This window comes from Zalophus californianus, chromosome 13 (assembly GCF_009762305.2).
Source record: "Zalophus californianus isolate mZalCal1 chromosome 13, mZalCal1.pri.v2, whole genome shotgun sequence".
NCBI classification, from domain to species: Eukaryota; Metazoa; Chordata; class Mammalia; order Carnivora; family Otariidae; genus Zalophus; species Zalophus californianus.
This window is the reverse complement of record NC_045607.1, coordinates 89,242,712-89,258,748: the sequence shown is the minus strand read 5'-3', so window position 1 is coordinate 89,258,748 and position 16,037 is coordinate 89,242,712. Positions and strand designations below refer to the sequence as shown.

The 16,037-nt window shown below is 38.1% G+C and overlaps 1 protein-coding gene across 7 annotated transcripts in view; it reads left to right on the top strand.

Annotated features, from left to right (window-relative positions):
- The window catches only part of PLGRKT (plasminogen receptor with a C-terminal lysine), a 62,048-nt gene that overhangs the window by 27,611 nt on the left and 18,400 nt on the right, over window positions 1–16,037 (top strand). The window lies entirely within an intron of this gene.

Below are 16,037 nucleotides of genomic sequence, written 5' to 3'. Positions count from 1 at the left end.
CTATTGAGAGGATCATGTGATTCTTGTTCTTTCTTTTGTTAATGTGTTGTATCACGTTGATTGATTCACGGATGTTGAACCATCCTTGCAGCCCAGGGATAAATCCCACTTGGTCGTGGTGAATAATCCTTTTAATGTACTGTTGGATCCTATTGGCTAGTATTTTGGTGAGAATTTTTGCATCCATGTTCATCAAGGATATTGGTCTGTAATTCTACTTTTTGATGGGGTCTTTGTCTGGTTTGGGGATCAAGGTAATGGTGGCCTCATAAAATGAGTTTGGAAGTTTTCCTTCCATTTCTATTTTTTGGAACAGTTTCAGGAGAATAGGTATTAATTCTTCTTTAAATGTCTGATAGAATTCCCTTGGGAAGCCATCTGGCCCTGGGCTTTTGTTTGTTGGGAGATTTTTGATGACTGCTTCAATTTCCTTAGTGGTTATAGGTCTGTTCAGGTTTTCTATTTCTTCCGTTCAATTTTGGTAGTTGATACATCTCTAGGAATGCACCCATTTCTTCCAGGTTATCTAATTTGCTGGCATAGAGTTGCTCATAATATGTTCTTATAATTGTTTGTATTTCTTTGGTGTTGGTTGTGATCTCTCCTCTTTCATTCATGATTTTGTTGATTTGGGTCATTTCTCTTTTCTTTTGGATAAGTCTGGCCAGGGTTTTATCAATCTTGTTAATTCTTTCAAAGAACCAGCTCCTAGTTTCATTGATCTGTTCTACTGTTCTTTTGGTTTCTAGTCCATTGATTTCTGCTCTGATCTTGATTATTTCTCTTCTCCTGCTGGGTTTAGGCTTTATTTGTTGCTCTTTCTCTAGCTCCTTTAGGTGTAGAGTTAGGTTGTGTATTTGAGACCTTTCTTGTTTCTTGAGAAAGGTTTGTATTGCTATATACTTTCCTCTCAGGACTGCCTTTGCTGTATCCCAAAGATTTTGAATGGTTGTGTTTTCATTTTCATTGGTGTCCACGAATTTTTTTAATTCTTCTTTAATTTCCTGGTTGACCCATTCATTCTTTAGTAGGATGCTCTTTAGCCTCCATGTATTTGAGTTCTCTCCGACTTTCCTCTTGTGACTGCGTTCTAGTTTCAAAGCATTGTGGTCTGAAAATACGCAGGGAATGATCCCAATCTTTTGGTACCGGTTGAGACCTGATTTGTGACCTAGGATGTGATCAATTCTGGAGAATGTTCCATGGGCACTAGAGAAGGAGGTGTATTCCGTTGCTTTGGGATGGAATGTTCTGAATATGTCTGTGAAGTCCATTTGGTCCAGTGTGTCATTTAAAGTCTATTTCCTTGTTGATCTTTTGCTTAGATGATCTGTCCATTTCACTCAGGGTGGTGTTAAAGTCCCCCACCATTATTGTATTGTTGTCGATGTGTTTCTTTGCTTTTGTTATTAATTGCCTTATATAATTGGCTGCTCCCACATTAGGGGCATAGATATTTACAATTGTTAGATCTTCTTGGTGGATAGACCCTTTAAGTAGGATATAGTGTCCTTCTTCATCTCTTATTACAGTCTTTGTTTTAAAATCTAATTTGTCTGATATAAGGATTGCCACCCCAGCTTTCCTTTGGTGTCCATTAGCATGGTAAATGGTTTTCCATCCCCTCACTTTCAATGTGGGTGTGTCTTTGGGTCTAAAATGAGTCTCTTGCAGACAGCATATTGATGGATCTTGTTTTTTAATCCAATCTGATAGCCTGTGTCTTTTGATTGGGGCATTTAGCGCATTTACATTCAGGGTAACTATTGAAAGGTATGAATTTAGTGCCACTGTATTGCCTGTAAGGTGACTGTTACTGTATATTGTCTCTGTTCCTTTCTGATCTATGCTGCTTTTAGGCTCTCTCTTTGCTTAGAGGACCTCTTTCAATATTTCTTGTAGGGCTGGTTTTGTGTTTGCAAATTCCTTTAGTTTTTGTTTGTCCTGGAAGCTTTTTATCTCTCTTTCTATTTTCAATGATAGCCTAGCTGGATATAGTATTCTTGGCTGCATATTTTTCTCGTTTAGTGCTCTGAAGATATCATGCCAGTCCTTTGTGGCCTGCCAGGTCTCTGTGGATAGGTCTGTTGCCAATCTAATGTTTCTGCCATTGTAGGTTACATATCTCTTCTCCCGAGCTGCCTTCAGGATTTTCTCTTTGTCTCTGAGACTCGTAAGTTTTACTATTAGATGTCGGGGTGTTGACCTGTTTTTATTGATTTTGAGAGGCGTTCTCTGTGCCTCCTGGATTTTGATGCCTGTTTCCTTCCCCACATTAGGGAAGTTCTCTGCTATTATTTGCTCCAATATACCTTCTGCCCCTCTTTCTCTTTTTTCTTCTTCTGGGATCCCAATTATTCTAATGTTGTTTCGTCTTATCGTATCGCTTATCTCTCGAATTCTGCCCTCGTGATCCTGTAGTTGTTTCTCTCTTTTTCTCAGCCTCTTTATTTTCCATCATTTGGTCTTCTATATCACTGATTCTCTCTTCTGCCTCATTTATCCTAGCAGTTAGTGCCCCCATTTTTGATTGCATCTCATTAATAGCCTTTTTGATTTTGACTTGGTTAGATTTTAGTTCTTTTATTTCTCCAGAAAGGGTTTCTCCAATAACTTCCACACTTTTTTCAAGCCCAGCTAGTATCTTTAAAGTCATGATTCTGAACTCTAGGTCCGACATCATACTAATGTCCTTATTGAGTAGGTCCTGGCAGAGGGTACTATCTCTTGTTCTTTTTGCTGAGGTGATTTTTTTCATCTTGTCATTTTGTCCAGAGGAGAACAGATGAATGAGACAACAGAATGCTAACAGGTTAACAATGTCTCCAGCTTATATACTCTATACAAATCAGAAAAGACCTGAAACCAGGGGACAAGAAAGGGAAAGAAAGAAGAGAGAAAAAAAAAGGAAAAAGAAAAAGATAAAAACAAACAAAAACAAAACAAAACAAAAAAAAACAGAATATGATCAAATATGATCAGGCTAGTGCATAGATCAGTGCCACACACTAGCTTTTGGGCATATTTTGGTCTGTTAGAAGAAAGTGCCTGCTAAAATTTTAAAGGAAGAAAGACTTATATATGTACAAAATAAGGGTTGATACAATGAAGGGATGGCAGATGACTGTAAAGATGAAAATTATAAAAGATTTTATAAAAGGAATTGATAAGATAAGAAGTTGTTTTTTAAAAAGAAAGAAGATTTAAAAAGAAAAAGAAAAAAGAAAAAAAAAAAGGGAGAGAATGTGATCAGGCAGGAGAATAGAACAAAGCCATACACTAGTGATTTAGGGTATATTTTGATCTGTTAGAAGAAATTGTATCTCAAAATTTTAAAGAGAGAACAACTTATATATATATGCCAAAAATAAAGGTAACTACTATGAAGGCCTAAAAATATGACTCTAAAAATGAAAAATAAAAAATGTTTTTTTTAAAAAGGGATTGATAAGATGTTGTTCGAAAAAGGGAAAAAGAAAAATTAAAAAAAAAGTTAAAAAATTAACTTTGAAAAACTAATGAATTATGGTAAAAAAGCCATGAATTCTATGTGCACTATTCCCCTAGCGCTGGAGTTCTCCCGTTCTCCTTGATCGGTAAACTTGGTCTTGGCTTGCTGGCTGTTCGTGCTGATCTTCTGGGGGAGGGGCCTGTTGCCGTGGTTCCCAAATGTCTTTGCCGGAGTTGGAATTGCCCCGCCCTTGTCGGTCCGGGCTAAGGAAGCTGCTCCGGTTTGCTCTCGGGAGCTTTTGTTCCCTGCAAGCTCTCGGTACAGCTTCGGAGGACCAGGGTGAAAATGGTGGCCTCCCCATCTCCACCCGGAGGAGCTGAGAACTCGGGGCCCCGCTCCTCAGTGCGCCCCCAGAGAAAAGCAGTCCCTCCCGTGTCCCCGGTCTCCGGCCGCACTCCGTGCTCACCCGGCCTGTGACCAAGCGTTTCTATCTCTGGCACCCGACCCCGTGTGGCGTCTCCAAACCCAGCAGATCCCTGCGGTGCGCTCCCGCGCCGCTCCTCCCGGGGGAGGAAGGGGAGTCTCCCCGGATCTGCCGCTTGTTGGGTCCCTGCTGGAGGAGCAGTGGGCCGCGGATCACAGTTTATGGCCACCCCGAGCTGAGAGCCCGTGCCTTGGCTCCGTCTCCGCAGCCGGCTTCCCCGCTCCGATCCCTGGGAGCTCTGCCGCACTCAGTCTCCCCCGGTCTCTCTGTGACCCCAAGGGTCCTGAGACCACACTGTCCTGAGAGGGTTCCACCCCCCGCTTAGCCACTGGAGCGACGTCCCTCAGCGGAGCCGACTTCTAAAAGTTCCGATTTTGTGCTCCGCGGCTCTAGCACTTGCCAGAAGCGGCCGACGGAGGCCCCCACCCCCGCCGTCTATCCTCCCGAATATCGCCTCAGATTCACTTCTCTGCATATCCTACCTTCCAGAAAGTGGTCGCTTTTCTGTTCAGAGAGTTGTTACTATTCTTATCTTCGATCTCTTGTTGAGTTCGTAGGTGTTCAGAATGGTTTGATCCCTATTCAGCTGACTTCCTGAGAATAGATGAAATCCAGGTCTCCTACTCCTCCGCCATCTTGCTCCGCCCATGACTAGTAGTTTTAAGATGAAATTTAGGATAAGCTGTGGAAATAAGAAATACACCTTTCTGGGACTTACTGTCAATGACAAGTTATATGAGTATATCAACCCTAAGCAATTAATCAGAATTATGATAGCACCTTTATTGTAAGCATAACAACTTCCCAAGTATCACTTAATTTATCCCAAGGATAAATTAATAAATCCCTGGAGCAGTCCTGAGGACAGCAGATTATATAACTGTTATCATGATGTCTGAAATATAAATGGGAGAGGGGGAGGCAGAGAAAAATCAAGAGATTTGTTCCAAACGCTCAGACTGCTTAAGTCTCATTTGGATTAAACCCTAGCTCCCCAGCATTGTCCTAAAAGATTTGCTACCTTTCCCTCTCTGGATCTCACAGTGCAAATGTCAGAGCCCTAAGAGGTGAGTTCAGTGCTGCCCAGGCCAGGCCAACTTCTCACCTCCGTGCGTCTTTGCAGCAAAGGAGATTGGTGGAAGATTGCCCAATTGAGGAGAACATGCCCCCACCCCCTTCAACTTGGTAGCAGTGGGAAAGGGGATGGTGCATCCAAATTACCTGTGAGGGTTTTCCAACCAAACCTCCCTCCCACAAATTCTACACTGAACCTACCTAATAAATCACCAGCTTTGGGGTATTTTGGCTTGCTAAAAGGTCAAGGACGGCCAAGCTGGATGGAACATGAAAACAAACGAACATACCAGGTTACCTGTGGGGCTGCCTGCTTTGTTCCATGGTTCAACACAGTTAAGGGCCAACCTTACCTTTGCTTCAAGGCCACTTTGATTCTGGAGGATGATCTCAGAAATGTGTGCCACTGATCACAGGGTGATGAAGAGAAGGTAGCCCTGAATCAACAGCATGTTTATCACTGCTTCTGACCAAAGACTCTAAGGAAAGCCAGTGTGGCATCATCTCTGTACCCAACAGCACAGCTCATTACATGTGACATACTACTTTTGTGGAATTTTCTGACATGAACCCAAAGTGTGCCACCCTCATGAAAAATACTGTAGTATTTTTCTATATATATTTTTCTATAATAATCTAGATAAAATTAGTACTGTAGTTGGTTATGACTTCCTTCTGTTATCTTAACCTTTTCCACCAGGCAATGTTTTTGGACATCTTGGCTATTTTCTGTTTCACTCTGAACAACCAAATGTCATAAACTGCAATTGCTTCAAGAATAAGTAATCTTATTTTGATTTTGTACAAATCAAAACCATATTGTATCACATAAAGTTGCCTTCAATCAATGACTGTAGATAAACTGAATGATGCTTTAAGCACACACAAACATTCAATCATTGGAGCCAAATCTCAAGGTCTTTTGGTGGCAACATAAATTCAGCAAAATATTTTTCTGGCTATTGGTATGTGTTGTATATATGTCAACTGTTGTTCTTAGAAAATTCTGCTACTTTGATGCTTAGGATGGGGAGACCTAATAGGCAAAAGAACAAATATCTCCTTTGTAACAATCTGCTGACAGCTAAGCATTATGTTAGTCAATACAACTTTTTTTTTTTTAAGATTTAGCCTTTTTTTTTTTAATTTCAAAGACATTTAAAAAGTCCTCCCCTGGAATGTTCCCACTTGACATGATATATGGAAGGCAGCATAGATGTAGGTTTGACCGGCCATCACTCTCCTTTGCTTCCAACACCTGGGCTTACCTTTTTACAAATATTATCTCACAAGAACCTTGCAAGGTAGGTAGAATGGTTGCATTTTTTATGGGTTGGGGAAACTGCAGTGTAGGGTCCCATGTCTAAGATCAGAGAGCTAATACCCAAAGGAGCCTGACTTCAAAGTCTGGATCTCCCTGGATCCAAACTCACAGACCCCAACTTTATTAGGTGAATTATGGAATGCCACCGAGAATATATACTGTAGAAGAAAGGTGAGGATGGTGTGCCAGTATTCACATTCTGCCCCTGGACCCTGTGGGAGAGAGCCCAGGTAGGAAGGGTCTCCAGGCCTCACAGCCTGCCTCTTTTAGTCTCTGTCTGAGGCCACTCTGTTTGGTCTCTCCAGATTCTGAACCTGGTCCAGCATCAGGCTGCCTTGATCAATCCTGTCAACATGTCCAGATCTTCCCTTCGCTCCCTTAGCAGTCCCATGGTTTTACAGATTAATTTTATATGGAGAAAGGCAAACAAAATATAAACAAGGCCCTAAGTAGGTAAAGAGTAGGCAGTTGCTGAGATTCTAAATCAAAAACCTCCTAGCATGAGGCAGATGAGGCCTACCACCAGGGTTTCAGAACCTTCTAGACAGCCTGTACTGGTTTCTTCTACTAGATTTCTCCAATGAATATCTGATTCAAAAGATACCTTCCTAGGGCTTCTGGAGACACTCCACCAACCCTCCTGAGTATTTACACTTTGGGCCCCTGGAAACCTCACCCTTGCCCCTCACTCCTCCTCGATAGTTCTCTTTGACAGTTCAATTTTTCTGATGTGCATTCTGGCTGGGAGTTCCCAGGGTCCTGTCCTTCAGAGAAGGTCAGTTTCACCTACTGTGAAGCTAATTCCTCCACTTCATGTTTGAAATGGCCTTAGGTCACCAAGGAGAATGCCATCTTATCCTGGAGAGCATGCCAGACTCTCTTCCCTCCATGCGCTAGAAGCAAACTCCTGTTACTTCCTATTTTCTCTCTGGTATCACTTTGGGTGACCCCCTAAATTTCTCTCCCTTCCTGAGAGCTTCCAGAGAGTGGGCCATCTGCAAAGCAGAGATGATGAGTACACCTAGATCTAAATATTCAGAATTTACCCCTCTTGCCACCTCCCCAGGTTCTCTTTGATGACTCATTACTCAGATGTTGTCAGAGGAAACTTCAAAAATCTTCCCAGAGTCTTTTAATCCCCCCCTAAAGCACATGTCAGTTTGTACAGACTGAGAAAGCAAAATGGTACCCCTGGCAGCTAGGACCTGGCACTATCAGGCCATGGTGTGCTCCTATGGGACATAAACAATTTTGCAGATCACCACCATCAGACAAGACCACTCTATAATCATGTCAGAACCCAAAGATGTGAACATTGTCCAAACTACAGAAATGACTAAGCACCCCCCCCATGCTGACTAATAAGAATGCTGCTGCTTCTTTACTCTTTACCCCTTGCACTTGCTTAGTTCCTCCCGTGCTCTAGATAAGACTCAAAATATCCCAGGCGTGCTCATAACTGAGGGGTGGTATGGGCAGGACCTGATCCGCAGTTTCTTCTCACATGATGGATGATACAGATATAAATACAGAGACAGAGGTGATGCAGATCTCCCCATGCATCTATATATGTGTGATAGGCTGAGGGAAGTATTTCATATCTATTTACATGACATATGATATATACATCGCAGACGCATACATAACTCTACTTGTGGTTATTGAGCACTTGAAATATGACCAGTGCATCTGAGAAACTGAATTTTTAATTTTATTTAATTTCAAGTTAAATATGAACATATTGTTAGTTGTTACCATAATATATAGCACACCTCTATAGTAACTGGATGTCTGGCAGGTAAGACAATTTTCAAAACTGACTTTTCTGGTATATTTTCCCTCTAAGTAAATTTTACAACAAGTGAAGTTCACTTATCCCTGGGTATTATATAGTATTTGTAATAGTATGAATAGTTTTTTTAATGGTCTCTGGCATATAGAAATTTTTTAATTTTTATATGTTGACTTTATATGATCCTATATTCAGCCAAACTGCTTAAATTATCTTGTTCATTTTAGTTTTTCTTTTTTTTAATTTGAGACATTTTTCAATTTATTTTCTTAAATTCTTACAGATACACAATCATTACCCATTTGTTTTAGCTCCTTTTACTGCACTATGATTAAAAAAATGGTCTATGAGATTTTTACCTTGGGAATTTATTGAGATATTTTATTGTGGTAAACACAATGTTCCCTGAATATTTACAAAGAATGTTTTTCTATGTTTATTGGGTTATACACATACATGTACAATTAATTTGTTAATTTAACGGCTCAAATCCTCAATATTTCTACATTTATCTATCAGAGCTATCAATTTCTGAAAGAGTTGCTTAAATCCTACCATTATTATTTATAATTTGTAAAATTTTCTTTGTTTTCCCCAATAGGTTTGCTTTATATATTCTAATGCTATATTGTCTAATGCATAAAAGCTTCTGAACTGTTACAGTTTCTTGATTAGTTTTACATAGCTTTCATCACAAAGTGTACAGCTCAGTCAATTTTCACATACCTCTTAAGCCTTACAACCCCTTGCAGTCATTCCCCACCCCCTTTAAGGATAGTCATGTTCCTGACTTCCAACAGCACAAATTAGTTTTGTATCTGATTTTGATCTTTATATCACTGGAATCCTATGGTTTGTACTGTTGTGTGTCTGGCTCCTTTTGTTCAACATTATAATTGTAGGACTGACTGATATCAAGTGCAATGCCCTCACCCTCTCTGTGGTCTACCCCAGTGGGACCTAAAAGCCAGCTAGAGAAACCACGCAGGCAATTTCCCTCATAGACACATCCAGGAACAGAGAAAGAAGTTTCTAATAACACAGACTACAGTTTTCTTGTGTTTCATATTATCTCTATTTCAGATTCCAGGTTTTCTCTTTATGTACCTTGGTCTTTCTCTGTTATGTTCTTGATTGCCCTCACCTATCTGGTAGCCCTTAGTTGCTTGTTCATATATATGATGAAGTAAGTTGATTAATGTAAGTAGCTGGCATGTCCTCTGAAGTCTGTGGGCTTTGTACAATGACACGTGCCAACACAAGAGCTGCTCTTTAGGGTGGTTGAGCAAGGAGCAGGCTGAAGAACCCCATAACTGTCAAACAAAGATTTGCTTTGGGAATGGAGCATGGTGTCATACTCAAGACTAAATGAACCTACTTTTTAAAAAATGTCCTCCTTGTCTGTCTGTTACTGAAGTCCAGAATTGCCTCAATAATACTTCTTCTACCTCTGATCCCATCCGCAAGAAAAGGAGCTTCCTCCAAGAAATTTTCCACTTCGGAGAAAATTTGACTAGGGGCAAACACTGCCACTTTTCTCTCTGTGTTAGAGGGCAGGGATAACCTTTATAGTTACATTTATAGGTAGTTATTTAATTCCCCAAGCTTGAAGCTTCTCCAGCATTCTTATAGGTAGAAGTGTCCTCCCCTGAGTCTGTTTTAGGTTTTAGTTTCTTCTACTCTGATTTTACCATCATTCTGATCCCATCTGCTCTCTTCTCTTTCAGAAATTCCTCAAAATTCCTTGCTTGTTGATGGCACCCTTCCTTGTTTTCCAGACATCATTATGGATGTATTCTTTTTAAAAAATATTACTAGTTTATTTTTATATAGATAATCATAAAAAAATAGTCCATAATCTCACTACCCAGGAATCCCTACTTATATTTTTCCATTTTAACATAATTCTTTCATTATAAAATAACCAAAATTAATCAATACATAAAATTCAACATCCATTTATGATAAAAACTCTCGAGAAAATGGGTATAGATGAAATTTACTTCAACATAATAAAGGCCATATATGACCAACCCACAGCTAATATCATACTCAACAGTGAAAAGCCACGACCTTTTCCTTTAAGATGCGGAAGAAGACAAGGATGAGCACTCTTGCCACTTTTATTCTACATAGTATTGGAAGTCCTAGCCACAACAATTAGGCAAGAAAAAAACAATAAAACACATCCAAATTGGAAAGGAAGAAGTAAAACTGTCACTATTTGCAGATGACATGATACTATATATTAAAAAAAAAAACTAAAAAAAATACCCCTAAGACTCCACCCTAAAACTATTAGAACCAATAAATTCAGTAAAGTGTAGGATACAAAATTAATATACAGAATTTGCTGCATTACTATACACTAATAATGACTATCAAAGGTATTAAGAAAATAATCCCATTTATAAGTACATAAAAAAGAATAAAATACCTAGGAATAAATTTAACAAAGAAGGTAAGACCTATATGCTGAAGACATTGATGAAAGAAATTGAAGATAACAGAAAATAAATGGAAAGATATACTATGCTAATGGATTGGAAGAATTAATATTGTTAAAAATGTCCAAATTACCCAAAGCCGTCTACAGATTCAATGCAATCCCTATCAAAATACCAATGGCACTTTTCACAGAACCAGAAAACATAATAAAATTCGTACGGAGCCACATAAGACCCCTCATAGCCAAAATAATCTTGAGAGGAGAACAAAGCTGGAGGTACCAAGTTCCCTGATTTCGAATTATACTACAAAGTTATAGTAATCAAAACAGTACGATATTGGCACAAAAATCAATGGAACAGAATAGAGAGTCCAGAAATAAATCCATACTTATATGGTCAATTAATCTACAACAAAAGAGGCAAGAACATACAAGGAAAAAAACAATCTCTTTGATAAATGGTAGTGGGAAAACTGGACAGACACATGCAAAAGAATGAATCTGGACCACTTTTTTACATCATACACAAAAATACAACTTAAAATGGATTAAAGACTTAAATGTAAAACCTGAAACCTACAAGAAAACATAGTAAGCTCTATAACATCAGTAGTCACAATATTTTTCTGGGTATGTCTCCTCAGGCAAGGGCAACAATAGCAAAACTAAACAAATGGGACTACATCAAACCAAAAAAGCTTTTGCACAGTGAAGGAAACTATCAACTAAATGAAAAGGAAACCTACGGAATGGGAGAAGATATTAGCAAATGATATATCCAAAGAAGGGTTGATATCAAAAATATATAAAGAATATATACAACTCAATAACAAAAGAACAACCAACTCAATTGAAAATGGGTGGAAGACCTAATAGACATTTTTCCAAAGAAGACATACAGATGGCAAATGGGCGCATGAAAAGATGTTCAACATCACTCATCATCAGGGAAATGCATATCAAAACCACAATGAGGTATCACCTCACACCTGTTAGAATGGCTAGTATCAAAAAGACAAGAAATAGTAAGTGTTGGTGAGGATGTGGAGAAAAAAGAGCCCTTGTACACTGTTGGTGGGAATGTAAATTGGTAAGCCACTATGGAAAACAGTATGGAGGTGCCTCAAAAAATTAAAAATAGAAATACCATATGATTCAACAATTTTACTTCTGGGTATTTATCCAAAGAAAATGAAAACTGTAATTCAAAAAGATATATGCATCCCTATGTTCACTGTGGCATTACTTAGAACAGCTAATATATGAAAGCAACTTAAGTGTCCACTGATAGACGAATGGATAAAGAAGAGGTGGTGTATATATATATATATAATGCTATATATAATATAATATATAATGCTATATTATATATATAATATATAGGATAGTGTATATATATGTGTGTGTATATATATATATATACATGTGTGTGTATATATATATATATATATATATATATGATGGAATATTACTCAGCCATAAAAAGGAATGAGATCTTGCCATTTGCAACAATATAGATGGACCTAGAGAGTATTAGGCTAAGTGAAATAAGTCAGAGAAAGACAAATATCATGATTTCACTTATATGTGTAATCTAAAAAAATCAAACAAAACAAGGTAGAAACAGACTCATAGATACAGAGAACAAACTGATGATTGCTGAAGGGGAAAGGGGTGTTGGCATGAGCGAAAAAGGTAAAGGGGATTAAGAGATACAAACTTCAGTTATTAAATAAGAAGTCATATGGATGTAATGTACAGCATAGGATATCTAGTCAATAAAACTGTAACAACTTTGTGTAGTGAAAGATGGTAACTAGAGCTATTGAGGTGATCATTTTGTAATGTATAAGAGCATGGAATCACTATATATTGCATACCTGAAATAATATAATATTATATGTCAATTATAAATAAACAACAAAAATGATGAAAGAGCTCATAAACAAAAAATTGTAAGATATATGTAGAAGGAAGAAAATATTACCATAGTGCTATGGCTCTGACATAATCATGCTTAACATTTTCCCCAGTCATTTTTTTTGTGCTACATTTTAAGTTTATCTAACTGCTATCATACTCTATATAAAATTCTATATCTTCTTTTTAAATTTGACACAGTGTCTATGCATTTTCCAGTGTCGTGGATAGCCTTCACAATGTGGACAGTCATTGTTAAGGCTGCAGAATATTTCGTTATATGAATATTCCATTACCCACTTATCCACTGCCCTCTTGTTGGGTATGAAAACAAATATTTAGCTTCCCAGATAGCTCAAGTGCAGGTTCAGTCTGAAATGGGGCTTGGGGGCTTTGTTTTCTTTCTTTATAAAAATTATGTTTGAATAGTTAACATGTGCATATGATACACAATTCTGAAAGAACAAGAGAATATATAGTGAAAACTTCCTTCCACCCCTGTCCCCAGCCATCTAGTTTCCCTCCTCAGATGCAATCACTGTTACTAGTTTCTCAAAAAGTTTTCACAGACAGTCCATACAGAGGCAGGTGTATATGAATATGAACACGTGTGTGTGTGCATGTGCGTGCACACGTGCGTGCATGTGTGCACACAGTGGTAGCATATTATATATTCTTCTACACCTTCCTTTTTAGAGCTGAATAATATTCCAGTGTGTGTGTGTGTTTGTGTGTGTGTGTGTGTGTGTGTGTGTGTGTATGCCACATTTTTTTATTCATTCAATTGTCAATGGACATTTGAGTTGCTCCCACCTTTTGGCTACTGTAAATAATGCTGCTGTGAATAGGGGTGTACAAATATTTATCCCAGTCCCTGCTTTCATTGCTTTTGGGAATATAACCAGAAGTGGAATTGCTGGATCATATGGTAATTTTATGTTTAAATTTTTTTTGAGACATCTTCATACCATTTTCCATAGCAGCTGCACCATTTTATATTCCCAACAGCAATTCCAGTTTCTTCACATCTTTGCCTCTTGCCAACACTTGTTATTTTCTGTATGTTTTTTTAAATGATAGCCATCCTATCCTAATGGGTATGAAGTAGTGACTTTTTCATTTTTAATGTATAAAATCTGTTCATCTCTTCCTTCGTGTTTCCTCCTTTCCTTGTAAAGGTCTTTGCTTCTCTAAGGTTATACAAGCAATCTCCAAACTTTACTTATGATATAGTTATCATTTCATTTGGTACATTTAAAGCTTTGATTCACCTGGAATTCATTTTCTATTTGATCTGACACAGGGAGTGCTATCTTCTTCCAAACTGAGAATTAACGATGCCAGTATCTTTCATGAAAGCTCACGCCTTTCCCTTTCCAACACACTGTCTTTTCTGTGGCCTTTTTTCCCCCCGCCCACTGTGAGCTGATACTAAGCCACTACTGTTTTAATACTTCCCATCTTAGCTTATCAGTACTATCAAATTAGGCTTTAGTCTTCAAAAAAAGAAGTCAGTGTGAATAAACAGCCAAAACAAAAAATGTACCTCTTCCTCATTAAGCAAAAACATTCAGGAGGATTATAGAAGAAAATTTTATGGCATAAAACTCTACATTTATGCTTATGTTTCCCAATTTGACCTCTCCTTATCTGTGGCTATTCAGTTTGGGTTTTTATTTAGCATTATATTGCAGGAGGAATGAGTGTCACTGCAGGGATTAAGCAGCAGCAAATCTAAGATTTATTGGTTATGACTGGGTCAGGCTCACCTTTCTATAGAACTCTTAGACCCACACACATCAGAAAAGGACAGATGTAAAAATAACAATTTTTCCCTTTCAGGAATTAATGGTTATTTTCTTTTTTCTTTAAATTTTATTTTATTATGTTAATCACCATTCATTACATCATTAGTTTTTGATGTAGTGTTCCATGATTCATTTTTTGCATATAACACCCAGTGCTCCATGCAATACGTGCCCTCCTTAATACCCATCTTTCTTATAATAATGAGATGGTATTTTATTTTTAAAATCACATGTGAACATGAGTATTGGTATTATTATTTCCCAGAAATGAATAACCAGGTAATGAATTCTTTCCACAACCTACTTTTGTCTTTATGTTGAAATCAGGTTTAAATAAGAAACTTCTAATTTAAAGGTTTGCCTAAAATTCGTTAGACTTGGAGATGACCTGCCCCATGAATTCTTCCTATTAGTAATCATTATATCACTAGATTAGCTTTCTGATATTAATTGGATTCTGATTTTAGCCTCTGTACAAATACATTTTCTTCTAAATAAAAGAATCTCCAGATGTAACAACCATACAAGCTGAGCTCCCCAATTCGTTGCAAAAACAGTGACAGGCTGATAGTTCAGCAATGTTTTAAAGGAAGGCAAATCACTTCAACTCACCCTCTTGACCAAAAATTTGCTGTGGTGTAGATTGCACCTCTTTAGGGTAAGTAAGCATCTCATACCCAGGGAGGGTGATATTAGTATTAGTAATAAGAAAACTTGGAGAGAATAAAGAACCATTAAGAAAGAAAAAAAACAATATTCTCCCCACCTCTTGCAACTGCAAGGAAAATTTGGTATGTTTTAGTATGAGAATAGAAAATGTATGGAATATGAAGCTTAAAAGTAATGATTTATAAAGAGGAACATATACAGTGCTAAACAGTCTTTCCTCCCCTCTTTAATAAATGTAAAGATGAAATGTTTTATTATAAAATTATAAAGTCTTTGCATCTGAATAGAATTATTCCTTACCAAGTAGTTCAGATGTTTTTTAACAATTACTGAGAGTGGAACACAAAAGACCTTTTTATTTTATTTTATTTTATTATTATGCTCAATTAGCCAACATAGAGTACATCATTAGTTTTTGATGTAGTGTTCAGTGATTCATTAGTTGCGTATAACATCCAGTTCTCATCGCCATATGTGCCCTCCTTAATACCCATCACCTGGTTACCCCATTCCCCCACCCCTCTCCCTTCTGTAACCCTCAGTTTGTTTCCCAGAATCCAGAGTCTCTCACGGTTTGTCTCCCTCTCTGATTTCCTCCCATTCAGTTTTCCCTCCCTTCCCCTGTGGTCCTCTGCACTGTTCCTATGTTCCACATATGAGTGAAACCATATGATACTTGTCTTTCTCTGCTTGACTTATTTCACTTAGCATAATCCCCTTCAGTTCCATCCATGTCGATGCAAATGGGGGGTATTCACCCTTTCTGATGGCTGAGTAACAGTCCATTGTATATATGAACCACCTCTTCTTTATCCATTCATCTGCTGAAGGGCATCTCGGCTCCGTCCACAGTTTTGCTATTGTGGACATTGCCGCTATGAACACTGGGGTACATGTGGCCCTTTTCACTACATCTGTGTCTTTGGGGTAAATACCTAGTAGTGCAATACCTGGGTCATAGGGTAGCTCTATTTTCAACTGTTTGAGGAACCTCCATACTGTTTTCCAGAGTGGCTGCACCAGCTTGCATTCCCACCAACAGTGTAGGAGGGTTCCCCTTTCTCCG